The 18436-nt window shown below is 34.1% G+C and overlaps 2 pseudogenes; both read left to right on the top strand.

The window, feature by feature from the left end:
- The first annotated feature begins 647 nt into the window (after window positions 1-647).
- Window positions 648-5103, top strand: LOC114737707 (glutamate receptor 3.6-like; annotated as a pseudogene).
- A 1037-nt stretch (window positions 5104-6140) lies between these two features.
- Window positions 6141-10849, top strand: LOC114737711 (peptidyl-prolyl cis-trans isomerase CYP21-4-like; annotated as a pseudogene).
- The last annotated feature ends 7587 nt before the right edge of the window (window positions 10850-18436 follow it).

The raw sequence follows: 18436 nt of genomic DNA, 5'->3' as shown, positions 1-18436 counted from the left end.
ATGAAATATCATGTATGGCACTACTAAATATCTTTGTATTTGATTTTAAAAAGAAACTGTCAAATTTATCATTATCAGTACATTTTTTATAATTAGTTATTTAATACTTGTCATTGTTCCCTCACAATTATTAATAAATAACTTGTTAATACTAGTACATTTCTTATTATTTATTGCTTAACACTTGTAATTATCAGTTACAACTTATTAATAAACTTTTTAATATAATATAAAGATATTTTGTCATTTGATTATATTTAGAAGATATCATATCAAATGTCACTTCTTCTAGAATTTTAAGCTTGGGTCTTGGGATGCCTCAAATTTTCCTACAAGTACTCCTTGTTCGCCACAAAAAACAAAATGATATAATAGTAAAATATTATTTGGGAAGTTCCCATCATCACAGTGAGTGGCGTCCGGGGTGCAGGCCAGATTCTCTTGACTATTCCTGCGTATAGTCCACGTCATTGGAAGCTAATCTTATCGCATCTAATGGCGTCCTTCTTCTAATTGTCTTGTTCATACCCACGACGCTCCATCAAGGGGCCATCTTTCTCACTGTTTGCGTGCCTCTACACTGTATAGTGACCATTTATTTGTCTTCAAATTAAGTGAGGACATTCTTCTCCCACATGAGCAGGCGCCATTACAACCCCAGAGTGTATAGATGCCAACGGAATAGTAGCCTTTGGCTATACACAACAAGAACGATAAGACGAAGAAGAGGGCAAGAATATATCCAGGTGGGTATAGCATTTGTGACTCATGCTCCCATAATCATTAATGCTACTTTATTCATTAACTTCTATTTTTCTGTTCCTTCTCAGATTTCTTCCTTTTTCTTCTTTGCCCAGGTTTTCGGGAGTGTTCATGGTCGTCCTCTGGTTGGAGTTAACCCGACTTCGACCCAAAATTTCAGGTTAGTTTTCTGCTAAATTTTCTAGGACATGCCGAATCTACTGGTATGCACCAGTGAATTCCAGCTGAGTTGCTAACTTGAGCTATCTGCTACCATTGCTTTGAAGGCCGGAACTTTAGTGCTTGATTCCTTCTCGCCTTGGTGGTGTGCATCATGAGATTTTCTGCTTCTGTTGAGGAAATCTTTTGCTTTAATATTTCAAGCTTTGAAACATTGTTTATGCTGTTAAGGGTCTATGTCTATGTCTTTATGCTTGTGTTCGTGTGCGCGCTCTTTTTTCCCCCTTCGAAACAGAGTGGGGAAGAGGGAAATCCAGCATTCTTATAACTTCTTCATCGTCTGTTTCGCTGAGCAGGGTGGTAAATTAGTGGCTTGTATTTAAGCAACGTGCAACCATGATTAACGTTTGGCTTGCGATGTTAATGATCCTCTCTAATGGGCTTTCTTCATCTGGGGCTGGCGTGAACAATTCAGCAATACCTGAATTTGTAAATATTGGAGCGCTTTTTCTTTCAATACCACCGTGGGTAGAATTGTGAAAATAGCTATTGAAGCGGCAGTTGCAGATATAAATTCCGATCCTTCCATTCTTGAACAAACTGAGCTGAGGGTCTCAATGCAAGAGGACTCCAAATACAGAGGTTTTCTAAGCATTTCTGAGGGTACGTCCTTTACAATATCCTCATTTTTGGGGTCTTATTTTCACTTTAAGTTATTTCAAAACTTTTGCAGATTATAGTTCTTTGTCATTTAATTAAATTACCAATGCGTAACAGTCTTGCAGCTCATGGCAAGACACACTGTGGCTATAATTGGTCCCCAGACATCCATAACAGCTCATGTCATATCTCATGTTGCAAACGAGCTCCAAGTTCCACTTCTATCATTTTCAGCCACTGACCCTACACTTTCTTCCCTTCAATTCCCATTCTTTGTTAGAACTGCTCCTAGTGATATTTATCAGATGACTGCAATTGCTGAGCTTGTAGACTTCTATGGATGGAGAGAGGTTATTGCAATTTATGCTGACGATGACCATGGGAGGAATGGAATTGGTTCTTTAGGGGATAAGCTTGCAGAGAGACGTTGTAAAATCTCATATAAAGCACCGATAAGCCCTGAAGCAAATAAGGAGGAGATTACTGATGTGCTTGTTCAGGTGGCTCTTGCTGAATCTCGGATTATAATTCTTCACACTAATGCTGCATGGGGGCCCCATGTATTTAATGTGGCAAAATATCTTGGGATGATGGGAACTGGGTATGTCTGGATAGCCACCAACTTTCTCACTACTCTTCTGGACTCTGAGAGTCCCATCCCTCCAGATCAAATAGATGAAATTCAAGGAGTTCTCACACTGCGTATGCACACACCTGATTCAGAGCTCAAGAGAAGGTTCTTTTCTAGGTGGAAAAACCTGACTAGGGGAGCGATTGCTGATGGTCCACTTGGATTGAACACTTTTGGTCTCTATGCATATGATACTGTTTATATGCTTGCTCGTGCACTTGATACATTTTTCAAACAAGGGAACCGTATCACATTCTCCTATGATTCGAAGTTATCTCAACTACGTGGAGACAGCTTGCATCTTGATGCAGTGAACATCTTTGATCAAGGAAATCTGTTGCGTACAAGTATTTATGGGGTTAACATGACTGGGGTAACAGGTCATATTGAGTATGCGGCTGATGGGAATCCTATGAATCCATCATATGAAATCATCAATGTAATAGGAACAGGCGCAAGGAGGATTGGTTATTGGTCTAATCACTCTGGATTATCTGTTGATTCTCCAGAAGTACTTTATTCAAAACCAGCCAATCGTTCCAGTGCGAATCAAAAGCTGCTCCCTGTGATCTGGCCTGGAGAAACAACACAGAAGCCCCGTGGTTGGGTTTTTCCAAACAATGGAAGGCACTTAAGAATTGGAGTACCAAGAAGGGTTAGTTTCCGATCATTTGTCTCACAAATACAAGGCACTGATATGTTCACGGGATTCTGCATTGATGTATTCCTTGCTGCTGTGAACTTACTGCCCTATGCGGCTCCCTATAAGTTCATTCCATTTGGGGATGGTCACAGCAATCCTAATAATACTGAGCTTGTTCGTCTGATCACGGCTGGCGTAAGTGTCCACCATTATTTGTCTGTGGAGTTTGAGCCTTTTGAAATATGCTCCTGTGAGACTGACTACTTTTCTTCTTCCCTTACAGGTCTTTGATGCTGCAGTGGGTGACATTACGATTACAACAGAAAGAACAAAGATGGTGGATTTTACTCAGCCATATATCGAGTCCGGTCTAGCAGTCGTAGCACCTGTTAAGAAGGTAGAATCCAATGCATGGGCTTTTCTGAGACCATTTACGCCGATGATGTGGGGTGTCACAGCAATCTTCTTCTTAGTCGTGGGTGCTGTTGTTTGGATCTTGGAGCATAGGCTGAATGATGATTTTCGAGGGCCTCCCAAAAAGCAAGTCGTGACAATTTTGTGGTGAGGAAATATGCGTCTTTCTTAATCCTTTAAACCATATCTGAAATTTGTTGATGCATGTAACAATACTATGTTACAGTTCGTACTTTTTGATTCATTTAGGCACAGGGCACATCTATAACTTCTATCTATGTTATACTTGGCAGGTTTAGCTTTTCAACCATGTTCTTTGCTCACAGTAAGTGCTGGATCTTTGTATTTTGTAACAGCCATGCTCTAAGTAATATCTTTTTTGACTTACAATTTACTCGTCTATTGACTGTGCAGGGGAAAATACAGTGAGCACACTTGGTCGGTTCGTGCTACTTATATGGCTATTTGTGGTTCTTATAATTAATTCAAGTTACACAGCAAGTCTGACCTCAATCCTCACAGTACAGCAGCTTTCTTCCCCCATTAAGGGCATTGAAAGCTTAGTAAAGAGCAAAGAACCTATTGGCTACTTGCAGGGTTCTTTCACTCGAGATTACTTAGTTGAGGAAGTTGGGATTCATGAATCAAGACTCGTTCCTCTGCAGAAAGGAGTTGAGATTGCTAAAGCATTAAAAGATGGTCCCTGGAAAGGCGGTGTCGCTGCATATGTGGATGAGCGTGCTTTTATTGAGTTCTTCCTTTCAAGCCGGTGTGATTTTACTATTGTAGGTCAAGAGTTCACCAGAAATGGTTGGGGATTTGTAAGTATCTGTACACTATTTTGGGTTTCTTGTTCCTTTTTACTGCTGAGGATTTACTGTTTACTTGCGTTTTTATTTCTCAAGACAACTATTCTTTTGGCTCTAGCTTTGTTCTGCACTTCATGCCATTAGTCCCTGACTCTGTAAAGCCTGTTATCCATATAACCCTCATTCTCAGTAGAATCAGAGCGCAATACAGTCATATCATTTGGTCCTCTTATACTTTAAAAATCTCTCTGTTTCAATTCACTTATCCCATGCTAGTCAAATGTGAGGCTTGATAAAATCTCAAGGGAATTCAACTTGTTCATGTCAGTTTCCGGATTTGAAGTTGTCGTAGAATATCAGATTACTAATATGGATAAGACTACCAATATGAGTTGTTCCGTGTGTTCCCCCCCCCCTTTCCTTCAGGCCTTTCCTAGAGACTCTCCTTTAGCAGTTGACCTTTCAACAGCCATTCTGGAACTATCAGAGAATGGAGATCTTCAAAGGATCCATGACAAATGGCTTTTGAAGAGCGCATGCCTAGCACCAGGTGCAAAGCTTGAAGTGGACAGACTTGATCTTAAATCCTTCTGGGGTCTCTATTTAGTATGTGGACTCGCTTGTCTGCTCGCCCTCCTCATCTATCTCGTACAAATGATGAGACAGTACGCCAAACACTACTCCGACGAAATCGAGTCCTCCAGCCAGAGCTCGATGTCGGCACGTCTCCGGACTTTCCTGACATTTGTGAACGAGAAAGAGGAAGAAGTTAAGCATCGTTCCAACAGAAGACAACTGGAAAGGATCTCGTCCAGAAGCAGTAGTACTGTGGGTGGATCATTGTCATCTTCAAACATATATTCCAACAAGGAATATGCTCAATCCTCTTCAAACAAAAGCGCTGATTGTGGTTATGACGCCTGATCATCTCTCGCTTACTTGCACAACACGCTATTATAGCCTATATATCGATATCTCAGTACAGCACTAATCTTTATCAGCAAATCTGATGTTATTCCCTAATGCACGTGCTGCTTTTCTGTAACTTTTTGATCTCTTTATGCATATATGTTATATATATATATATATAGTTTTTATGTAACCGTTATACAGAAAAAGAGAGGAGGGAGTAGGTGGGTTTTCAATGTATATCAAATGTAGAAGGATGGCCTAAAATACTGATGACGGTACACCTTTGGCTTTGAGATGTGGAAAATAGTCTTCTGCAAGGGACATGCCAGTTAACGTTGTATCATGTCATTTTGTATGAAAGAGAATTGTTCTTGTAAAATCCGCCATTTTTTTCACCCATGCCTATCTGATTTGTTCTGAAAACGATATCGTCCTTTTCAAACTTTAATTAACATTCTTGCTTGAATAAATTATTGGATCAAATTATTCTCTTTAATCATATATTCCCATCACGTGAGTATTGCGCATTTGATGTGGTTTCTCTAATCATATAGCTTGGGAGTTTACCCTAGTAATAAAAGTAAAATGTCAATTTATTTTGTTTGCGAAATTTATAATTGCTTCTCAAATTATTCCTATTATGATACAAACACATTTTTCATCCACAGGTAATTACCATGCAAATAATGATTAAAAAGATATTTTCAAGAAAATAATACATGTTTTATATAAATAACTAGCTTTTAACTTTTATGTTAAGAATTGAAAGGAGTGGTGCTCATTCAACAATAATGTTATTTTCAGTTGTTTTGGTTAATATGAATAATTAAGTTCCTCAAATGAAGAAATTGAAGAAATATTCTGAACTTAAGATTTGCCTTCCCACAAAAGATAAGCGTAAAAACATAATAATAGGTGTATGATTAATAATCTGTTCATTTATGAAAAGTACACTAATTTAGATTTTGTACCATATATTTGTATATGGATACATGGGGATGATGATAATAATGGAATAAAAACAACATAAACGATGAATAATTAAGTGGGTTTAAAAGTTTTTTTTTAAATTAACAATAAACTATTTTTTTGTTGTCACCTCTTCATCTCTTTTCACCGTTCCACCACCAACTGAAACGCTTGTACCACTTTGCACTTCGAAACTTCCTTCGTTGAAAATTATCACTCGTTGATGTGGTTTGCTCATCCGTCAATTGTGGCTGCTAATCAAACCGCCATCTACGGTTAGTTATCTGGCTGGTTTCTCTGTGATCCACCCTACTCTGGGCCTGACCGTTCCCGTTCAGGTACATTCTCTGTTCTGCGCCAAAGACTCAGGCTTTCGTAGGTTTTGTTTTTGTTTAGTTATGCTCTTGTTTCGATGTCGTCCTTCCAAACTCTATCAGCAGGGGTTCATGTCTTGGCCGATTTTTAAATCCTTATTGGTGTTTCTTCCCCCTTTATCTTAGCCGATTTTCGACTGCTCTCTGAATAGCAGGTGTTGTTTGTGATCTTGAACTTAGGTAATCTATGCATGAAGATCATGATCTTGATGGTTATTTGTTTTATTTTTTTGCTAAACATATGAGAACATATGCCGGAGAAGTAACAAATAGAAAAACAAGGGAGAATTCATTTACTTTTTTCTGGTGTTTTTGGGCAATTTCTTGAGACAAATGTTGGGGGATGCAACTGTCTCTGAAGTTTCTTGATTAGTTTAATCTTAATTTGTGTCCGATTATATGGCTGCTTTGGGTAGTTATTGACTTTGGGAGGAAAAGTCTTGCTGTTGCATGGGATAGAGTTCTTCAGACATGTTTAGATTTTGAAACTTCAAAACCACGGAGTTCGATTGCTGTTTGCTATTCTTATATAAGTTGGCAATGAGAAATTTTCTTTTTAGTTGGTTTTTTTTTTTTTTATGGTAATAACATATGCCATCATTTCCTTTTGGTTTTTACCCCTTCCTTTTCTAGGCCTTACTTCCATCCCACTAGTTGAGATTGCAACTGAAAATGGCTAGGATCAAGCCTCAAGCTCTGCTACAGCAAAGCAAGAGAAAGAAGGGCCCCTCCCGAATAAGTGCATCGACTATTATATTTTACAGCTTACTTCTGGTTTTGATTGTGTTTTTGCTGTTTATGGCGTATGGACATTGGTTCCCCAGGTTAGTTAAATAGATTATGTTCTACTTATAAAGGCAGATTCACAGTCATAGTGAAGATATGCAATTTCATCACAATAAACAGATACAATAACATGTGATAAAAACTCGTTAGTAAAATTTAACTCTAACTTTTGTTAGATTCATTTGGGATGTATCAGTATTTACTTGAAGATTGATTATGCTGCAGGATAGAGGAATGCCCAATAATTGTTGACATCCCCTTTAGTCTTATTATATTGTCACTTTTAAAATGTGTATGCTTCATCTTTTTTACCCTGCTGGGAGTGCACGTCAGTTTTTCCATTTTGCATCAGATTTGTTGATTGATAGACATTACCAAGGTGTATGTATTTGGAATAAGCTCTGGTAATATATGGGTTATGAGTTGTTTATCATAATATATGATGATGTTGATTTTTGACAGGAAATGCCTCGTTTTCTTATATAAGTTGGGACTTGGGAAGAGCATCATCTGTTCCTAACAATTTATTTTCTTGCCTGCATTCAGGTCGAGATTTCGGTCAGAGAATCAAATGGTAGTCTCTAAGGTAAAACCTAAGAGGCTAAGATTCACTCCGCATGGCTTTCAAGACTCTTTGTTTCTCTTATATTTGTTTTGGTCGTAATCTCATAATACCCTTGATATGTCTCTTAGCCATTCTTTGTTAACACTTGCAATGTATAAATTGTATGTGGTTTTGCCTGTGGAAATCAGGTGCTATAATTATATAAAGCTCAAGGGTTTTTGCATTTGTCAACTGCATTAACTCTGACTTTTCTTCTGTCCTGTTGTTTCTGAAGGCTGAAAATACTCTTGTGAACTCAAAAAAATCTGAGCTACCTGGATATGCTGTAAGTTTTGTTCACCAGCCTGCATTACTTCTTTGCTTTTGCAAATTATTACGCCAATTTAGATTTACTTTTTCATAGAAGGCATTCGAAATGTTAGTTCATTCTAATTATTTTATGAAATTAACTTGATCTTTTCTATTGTGTAATAGGTTTTAAATACCTCTAAAGGCTCTATAGTAATAGAACTTACAAGGAAACTTCCCCTGAAGTTGTTGATGAATTCATTGACTTATGGTAAGTTCAAGGCTTCCCATTTATGTTGTCTGTACTTTGTATAAGATTTAATTTAAGAATTCTTCCTGATTTTGTCTTTGCTGCTTGAACATTTTTATCTTTGCCTCATCTTGTTGCTGGGGTAGGGGAAGATGCTAGGTTTGAGTTGTTAAGGCGAAAAAGAGAAGGGCAATCAAGAGTTTATGTCAGTCAACTGATTTAAGTCTTTAGTTACACCTTATTTTTGTACTCTGCATTACCATTAATGTATGCTGAATGTTAAGTAGCTTTTACAGCAGTAAGGCCTTATGTTTCTATACCATTCATTACTTTTAATTTGTAATTGCGTTGTTGGCCAAAATTTTGTACGTTAAGTTTAATTCATATGCAAATAATAAGGGAAAACAAAATTTTGGGAGGAGGCTTGGATGGGAAATGTTCCCTTTCTGAAGCTTGCTGTCATCTTCATCATCTTTTTTCTTTCTTGTTTTATTGGTAATCCTTCCGTTCATTCAAAATATCTTTTAATTTGATAATGCCAATCATTCTTAGAATGTCCACTTTTTGCCATAAAATTGCATGATAGAGAAAGGAGTCAAATACGAACAAAGCTTTGTTGCTGTTGTGAGTTCTGTGGGATTCCATGGTTTATCTAACTAGAGAGGAATGCCCGCATCTTCCAGATTTCCCTCACATGAGTTGTCTCTAGTACCTGGCAAATGAATATTAGAAGGAGTTGCAATGCCATATATGCAGTTGTTGGACAGCTCTTCTACACTTAAAAGTGGTATGGGGTTTTGATTGCTTGTTCTGTTTAGAGATGTGATCTGCTGTTGGGCTTATTGCTACCAGACCTGCTAGTACCAAAGTTTACAATCGAAGTAACTAGAAGGGAAGGAAGGAGTTCACCTGTGGCCAATAACCCAAAAAAAGCCGCTGATATATGTGGTTTTTTTTTTTTTTGGGGGCCTCTGATAATTTGGCAGTCTAAAACAGGAAAAGATGGTGAGGTGGTAGGAAGGGCAGAAGAGGGAACTGAAATTGGTTACTATGACATACCGATTTCGAGGAACTGAAGCAGAAGAGAGTGAATGAGCATGTTAGAGGAGAATAATGGGGAAACTGGGGTGGGGAGGGATTGTGATGGATCTTCCAAAAGAAATCAAGGGATAGCTCCAGTGTCTTTGAAAGTTGAAACCCTATTTAGCATTTTTTCTTGGGATCCATCTCTGTTGGTGGGTTATTTTATTGTTTCTTTGCTTGATTAATACAAAACTATGTGGAGTTTCTCTGGTTTTCCTTTAATACAAAACTATCTGGAGTTTCTCTGGTTTTCCTTTCCGGTTTGGATAGTTCGTATCTGTCTACAAGTATTTTCTCTACTCTCATCTCTGATGAAGTTTTCATCCTATGTTTAGAGAAAAGCGTGCTGTGAGGATGAGAATGAAAGGGGGTGAGGGCGGAGGGAGGGAGAGATAGAATTTGGGGTCTAATCATCGGAGTTCTTACTACTGTACCTATATTCAACTGCAATCAGAGTGAAATTTATGTTTGCAACTTAGCATGATTTACATTATGAAATTTCTTGAACGTAATGTGCTTTTGGTTTTAATGTGAACTACACTGGTTTTGCAGCCAAAAGGGGCACTTCGAGGGAATGCATTTCCATCATGTAATCAAGCACTTCGTGATTCAAGCAGGGGCAAACCAAGGGAAAGGACATACCATAGATTGGAGTGTGAGAGGAAAGCACACCACCAGGTGCCTTTTGTTTTGGTCTTAGAATTTGATTTGATGTTTCCAATGTCCATAAACCATCCACCTGTGATGATTTATTGGGTGTATTAATTAAATTAATAGATTAGTTTATGTTAAATAATATTTTGACGTTTGACTAGTGTGAAGCATGAAGCATTCATGATTGGAACATCCATGGGAAAACAAACAAACAAAGGATTTGATCTTTTCATTACAACTGCGCCTATACCAGACCTAAACGAGAAGCTTATTGTGTTTGGGCGGGTCATCAAGGGAGAGGATGTTGTTCAGGTGAATGAACTTGTTTCATCTTTCCAAACGTACAAGCAATCTGTGCAAGACTAGCAATGGAATACATGATTATGATTGATGTTGAATCTAAATTTTACAAGATCTTGTTTCAGGAAATTGAAGAAGTGGACACAGATGAACATTACCAGCCAAAATTCCCTATTAAAGTGCTTGACGTGACACTTCAACAGAAGATCTGAAGAATTTCCAACATTAGCGTTGCGTATCTCTCTTTTGCCGATTACATGTTTCAGTTTTCCTCAGAGCAGTTTCTGCATGGATTGGGATTCTCTAGGAGTTCCCCTCCACTTAACAAATGAACTTCTTGAGCTTTTGTGCTGTTTTGGCCGTAGCATGTTTTTTCAATCTTTTGTGGCGGGGCAAGGCCGGCGGCAGGGCGGCGGATTGTTCGGTACCGGGCTGGCAGTGAGGTTTGGCCGTTTGCAGTCACGTCCTTTATATATTTTATTTCGGTTGATGGCATTTTAGTTGTAGCTTCAACAGTTTTGCTCTATGATTTACCCTTCACTACCTGCGGTTTATCTGCCGTTTAAGATTTTAACGTACAGGTTGGAAAACATATTGCGTACTCTAATCCTTACTATAAGATTTAGTTAACTAATTTGAAAAATTAAGAAAGTTATTAAATTACTTTAAAATATTCATATTTATCATTTTTTCCAAATTAATTTGACTCTTGAAATGATATATAATCTAATGATACACATGAGTATTTTGGAGAAATCATGTGACATATGTTATAATTAAATAATTTAGTAACTTTTTTAATTTCCAAATTAACCAATTAGGTTGGTATTAAGGACCGAGGTAGTAATCAATGTGTAAATATTTTTAACTAGGGGCGTGTAGTTGAATGATAAGGGTTCATCCTTCCTTAATCAAAGTCGGGGATTTGATTCCCGCTTGGATATAGAAAGCGTTAAATTCCTTGATTAGCTATTCTATCCTTTGATATGCTTATAATTAGTGAATCTAGATTAGTTTGGACTGTTGATGTATATGAAAGACGGTCTATTTAGGATATCGGATGAGGTCAATGTAAATATTTTTTAAAATTTACTAAAAATGTCTTTAATTTATTTTAATAATTAAAATTGCGTTGGACGTGTCATGGATAGAGGCGAAATTCGAAAGCTGAATCGTGAGCATCATTAACTTGGAAGTTCTCGTCGCATTAGAAGCTGGCAAGTGGTAAAAATTAGGTGATTTAATTCCATGTTCTAATTATCAAGTTTCAAATAAAATATGTAGATCTAAGTTTTGAAACAATGTAATTAATGCACGCAGAACTATTATATTGAAAGAAAATGGTATATTCTGTTGGTGTCAATAAAAATATGAAAATTTGAACTGAATTCTGAAGCGGCCAATCGTCAATATTAATACTAATCGTCCTTTTCTGTTTCTGTCTAGTGGTCCACTATACCTAAAAAGCTTTACGCCTTTATCTTCTTGTTTGAATAATATGTATAAGGATAATTTACGTAAAAATTTAAAAGAAATAAGGAAAAAAATACTCCTCTAGATTCTAAATATAAGACCTTTATACACACTATATATGAGTCTTATATTTAGAACCGGAGGAGTATACTATCTAAAAATAAAATAAAAAGAAAATATAACTAGGCAACATATAATCCAAACTCGAATGGGACCTGTTTACGTGAAAGAGCTTCACTCATTGTGGTTGGAGTCCCACCACACTAAGCATTTGCATTATTAATTATTAAATAAATATTGAATTTGTTGACGAAAACATCAACATCCCAAAACATTTATTAATATTTTTTATTCTTCAACAAAAAAAAAACTGATAATATATTCATAAAGCAAGCCGCCCTAGACATTAAGAGGTTCAACCGTACTTATCTTTCCATATCGAAAAATTATCCTATTTTTATTTACCATTAAAATAAATTTTCGTTTTATTTAATTAAATAACTTTTTAATGAATATTTGACATCTAAAATATTTTTATTATAGACTTGACTTTTTATTTGGTCCTAATTATAAGACCCAATTTTTCTCTTATATGAAGATAATCCTTCTAATAATGATAGTTGCCATATACTTAAGCAAATAAGGATAACAACTTTTTAATAAATAACCAACTTAACTGCCTTACCCTTCACAATGGGTCTTATAATTAGGACCGGAGGAGTATAAACTTGTAAGGCTTTCCTGCACCTTCAGGAAGCGCCAATCTGGTAGTGGGCTGGCCTTGTGAAAAAGACCACAAGTCACGCCTAATTAAAAAAACAAGCACATTTTTTTAAAAAACAATGGAATCATTTAAACACTATTGCAATTCAAATATTGAAAATCAGATCCTCTGTTTTGAGCCAAATTAATGATTTAGAATATTCTATTTAAAAATAATTTTATTGCAATATTGTTAAAATGAGTTATTGAATTAAAATAAAGAATAATTTGCATCTAATAATTTAATTATGTTAAGCTTCGTTAGGCTCTATATATATAGCACCTATAACATTTTATACTTAATTATCATTTAAATTTAATTTTGTCCCTCAGTATAATAAACCGTTTGCTTTCTTTTGAATATTTATTATAATTTTTCACATGTGTCTTTTAAATATGAGAGAAATATTCTCTAACATTTCTCAGGAAAGAGTTATCAGTATTAATATAGGAGAGAGATTTTTTTTAAGGTTATTAGGGAAAAAATTTCATGTACCTGCATATTAAAAATTTATAATTAAATCAACCTATTTTTCTTAATAATTAAAATAGGGAAAGTAATAATTTTTAGGGACCAAACCAGGCCGGTCCATCTGCCTTGACAAAGACGATAGGGAGGGAGGATCCAAGGCATTAATTGGTAAGGGAAGCAAGTGAGCCCAAGTTGGCCACAAATTATTGTTAATAAATTAATAAATGAAATTAAAATAAAAGTAAAATAACGGGAAAATTGCAAATAAAGACCTCATAATATGTAAAATTATGATTTGGGATCTTAAATTTAAAAAATATCAAATAAGGATCCGATCTCACTTTTGCAAATATGAAACTGTGGTAAAATGTCTGAAATGCCCATTAGCCAAATAACAAAGTTAACTATGAGAAATGACAAATTCACTTTATCAAATGATAACTTTATATATCAAATCACAACTTAACTTAAAACATGCCAAATGACAAAGTTGACTATAGAAAATGATAGATTCACTTTAGCGAATAATAATTTCAGTAGATCAAATCACAATTTCGTTGAAAGGCATTTCAACATTTTACCTACATTTTATATTTGTAAAAGTGAGACCGAGTTCTTATTTGCTATTTTTTAAATTCAGAATCCCAAATTAAAATTTTACATATTAAGAAGTCTTTATTTATAATTTTCTCTAAAATAACCCCCGATGGCGGGGTTGGATTTGTGTCAACTACAAAAAGTGGTTCTTATAATTTTGAAATGAAATGTTTAAAAATAAATGGAGAAAAAGCAAGGCGTGCGATGCCCACAATGTGAGGCTGTCGTATTCAAATTCCACTTTTAATTTAAAAGTAAGAGCCCTCGTGCGATGTTCTTTGAAATTTAAATTTGTTTTATAATTAATTAATATTATAAAACCATGTCTTTGCTGCAAACGACAACAAGTGTCACTATTTCTCTGGTTCTAATGGACCCCCTTATCTTTTTGGTTTTAGCCATTCACAGTTTTTCATTTTAATTTATTTTGTTTTGGAAAATTTTTTTAGAAAATATTTTACTCAGTTGTTTAAGAATCATCTGTAACTTATTTTCAACAAATACAGTTCATACTTATAATATATCTTTAGTTATTTGCAGAATCGTTAGGGAAAAAAAAGTTATTTACAGAATAAAAGACATTTATGCATAATTAATAACATGTTGCATACCCTCCCCAGAATCCAAGTCCTCAGGTATTTTTGTGCAATAAATTTTGCGAGAGAGATTTTTTTATTAGCAATTTCCCCTTTTATTTTTATATTCACCTAATATTTTCCTTAAGTGAGAAGTTCCTCTTTATGTAAACAAACAAACAAAAACAGAGAGGAGAAAGAAGAAATGATTAAAAGAAAAAGAATACTGATATTTGAATCCCTAATAAATAATTCTTAAAAATTTGATCCTTGCTTTTGAAAAATGTCATTAACATAATAGTAAATAAATGGAGTAGGTCATAGGCTCATGGCTTGTAATTGTCAGCCTAAAAGAAATTAGATGTTCAAGGGAGTAAAGTATGAGTTATTTTTTAAGGGAAAAAACTGTTTATGATCAAATAATGATAGTATGAGTTTGATAGATGTCATATATCAATTTTTATTGAATTATATATATGTGGAAAGAGAATTCTTTTTTTTTTTTTTTGTATGGATGTCAGGTTGGGCCAAAGTCCAAACCCATCAAAAATCGATATTAATATCAATATCAATCTAAAACAAAATATATATCATTACTCACCTAAGTCCCAAACATTATGGCAAATTCTTTTAACATCATTATATATTGCCCAAAAGTTCGATTTAATGGAATAATTGTATTTATACTGGTATACAAAATGATGAGCAGAGTTTGATATGAAATTTTCTTGTCAAAATCATTACCATTTTAATTTAAAACATTAGGTTTTAATCAAATGAAACGGCTTATATATGGAAAGGCATGGAATCTTTAAGGTAGCTCATTTTTCTTCTACTTTTTCAGAGTTTATTTGTTTAACTTGTTGGACGTGACTGCCACCAGAATTAATTCCATGGAAAATGAGGTCAATTTTTTTTTTTTTAGTTTCAATTTTTTTGTAATATTTTAAGAACCAACTTTATGTTCCACTACTCAATATAATAAGTACTGCCTTTTAGTATTTAATTTATTGTCACGTAAGTTTGTAAAGGCCGGTCATGCATTTGAGAGATCATGATCATTTTTTTTCATAACACTTTTAGGTTCTAGGTCCTTTTGGTTTCTATTAGTTTCGTGAAAATATATGAGAATGATTAAATAAGATCACTGGATTACAGAAGTTTACCCCAAAAATTAATTGGATTATAATTAGAATAACCACTTTTTATTAGTATGGTTATTTAATAACCTTTTTTTGCCAACGACTATTTAATAAACATGGTTTTAGAAATTAATATAACTTTTTAACCGTTATTTATCACTCTTTAATTACTCAAGTTGAAACATTTAAAAGATAATGAAGATCATACCAAACATTTTCAACCATCCTAATTTCTAATCAAGGAGTCAAATTGAAATTAAGCATTCTAAACACCCACATTACAAAATGGTTGGTTTAGAATTTTACCTTTCAAATTCTCTTAACTCTTGATTTCTATAATGGTTAGGTAATATCTATAGACATTTGCATTGAACACAAGAAGATAAATATATACTCCTCCGGTCTCGTATATAGAAACTAATTATTAAGTTAATTTTGATTCTAAATATAAGGCCTATTCTCATATTTAATAATTTTTTAATATTATCCCTACTATGGATACTCCTTCGATAATCAAGTAAGTAAGGAAGGGAGGATATTGAGAAAGGTGACTATGGTGTTTTAGAAAAAATGTCATATTTTTTTATAATTAACTAACTTACCTAAATTTTTTAATTTAATCAAATTAGTTAAAAAAGTTTTATATTAAGGAGCGGAGGAGTAATTTATAATTTGAGACTTAATCAAGTTGATAATTAAGTACAGGTAGTAATTACAAATCATTGTTAATATTCACCAAGAGCTTATCTCAGTTGAATTCGATAATACTTAAATTTAGTATAATCATATAAAAAAAAATGCGGTATCGCATAAACAGAGAAAGTATTCCTCTCAAAATTGTAGGTTCCTCTCTATATCCAGTAAGATAGCTTCCCATTCCTTTAAGCTTTTGACACAATAAAAATTGTTTTTAAGTTATAATCTGAAGATTAAAATCTAAGAAGCTCGATTACTTGCCTTTTCATGCTCATTATTTTAAAATTAATCATCAACAATTTCAAGTAAAATAAAGCCACCTCACCTATCTTCTCAATTCATGTCACCATCCAAGCTTTCTATCTGTCAAAAAGCTAATGGCATTACTAAATGGTCTGTATTATTTGGTTATTATTATTATGGCTAACTTTTGATCTTATTGTTAAATAATTATATTGCTAATAATGAATTATTATATTATAAAGCGAAATTGGGTTATTTATGTGGCTGAGAACAACTGCTTGCTGTTATTTGTATAGTGAAGGAACTAAAACGCAACTTCCTCGCGGAGTCTACATCATATTCCAAGTCAAGGGCAAACCAAAAAAATAAAAAATAAATAAATCGAAGGAATTCACCTGAAGTTAAACCAAAAATATACAATAATATATTAATCAATATATTACGGTAAAGTATAATTAATTACTTGTTATTTTATTATTGATTTATTCTGTCCAAACCGTGCATTGTTTAATTTCAATCAAATAAATTTGAATACTCTCATATATACATGCATCAAGATATTAAAAGCTTTAATTTTTAATTTAGATAAAGTCAATGCATGAGAACATAGCCTGCAAATCCAAATTAAATCCCGGATATTTAAGGATTTTTCACAACAAAGTTCTAAGAACAAAAACTATTCATAATTAAGGAATAAGAGGAAGGAAGAATACAAAGCCATTGACTTAATTTGGTCTCGACTGATTTCATCTCTCCCCCCCCCCTCTCTCTCTCTCTCTCAATATATATATATATATTATTTTATATATATTTGAAAATAATAAGATTGTTATATACATTGTTCGGAATGAATAAGCTTTTTTCATGCTTACAAGTTCATGTACTAGTCTGACCATCATCAAGTACGAAATTGACCCGTGATCCCCCAACATGCTACAATTCTCAAAAGCTGATACAAATGGGATGAATGAAATCAAACTATATTCACTTATTAAGTTTATCCAACTCATTAATTAAGGACATGTTTGGAATAGCAATTAGAGTCTTTAAAAATAGTTTTTCAATTGTACTCTTGATTTATATGAACATGCTTATGATGAGCAGCTCCAAACAAACATTAATGCCTGAATTGTTTTCAAAAAGCTTTTTTATGTTTTTACAAGATAAAATTCTTTTCATATATTAACTTTTCATGGTATGAGTTCATTTCTTCATGACTAATCCAAACATGCACTAATGGAAAAGAAGTTAAAATAAAACTCTAATGAATAATGGTAGGCAATGTGGCAATAATACACAAAAAAGAGTCTACCCATATGGAACCAACACAAATTCTAAATAAATAATAATTGCCCACCAACGTTAGTGGAAAAACTCAGGTTGCATACTTTGTTGTCTGCCCTATCATTCATATAATTAACCCTCACCATACCCTCTCCTACGTCACTCCCCCATGCAACTATTCCCCCATATATAATTTCATTTCACACTTACTTCAAATTATATTACAGTTCAACACACATAAAGAAATAATGGCCAACAAAGTTATTAATAACAAATTAAAAGACAGATCGATTCGCCCCCTCATGTTTCACCAATTCATAATTTGTATCACCCAAGCTTCTTACTATCATTTAACTTAAACTTCCGTTATTTTCCACTCAAGTTTGCACTATTGTTTATGACCCAATACTAAATATTTAATTCGCCAAAAAAATAATTTGTGTTCTCCTTTTCACTTCGGGCACTTAATTGCTACCCAAGATTCTACTATTTATTTTAAAAAAAAATACTTTGTGTTTTATGTTCACTTCATGCCATTTACTACCCAAGCTTCCATTATTTATCGTCTCATTCATCACCTAAACCTTTGCTTTTAACCCACAATGAAACTTTTGTGCATCTGATTAGAATTTTAGCTGTTCAAGGACCTTGGATCCTTCATACTGTAATTTTAAACTATGATCCTTATTAGTTGGAATTAATTGATTTCCGAGGTACTTGCATATCATTTTCCCTTAATTCAGTATTACACGATTTTATTCGAAAAAAACAATATTATACGGGTACGAGATTTGTCCAATATATACAAAATATTCATTTCGATTCTTACCAATAAATTAAAATAATTCTGGTAATTTTAAATATCCGGGGAACATATATATAACCTCTATTTAATTAATAATCTGAATTGAGTACTCTCTGAAGTCTTACCCA

Source organism: Neltuma alba, unplaced genomic scaffold, assembly GCF_004799145.2.
Source record: "Neltuma alba isolate B1F8T4 unplaced genomic scaffold, ASM479914v2 tig00013484_pilon, whole genome shotgun sequence".
NCBI lineage: Eukaryota > Viridiplantae > Streptophyta > Magnoliopsida > Fabales > Fabaceae > Neltuma > Neltuma alba.
Note: the sequence above shows the minus strand (reverse complement) of the source record. Positions and strands in the feature narration are given on the sequence as shown.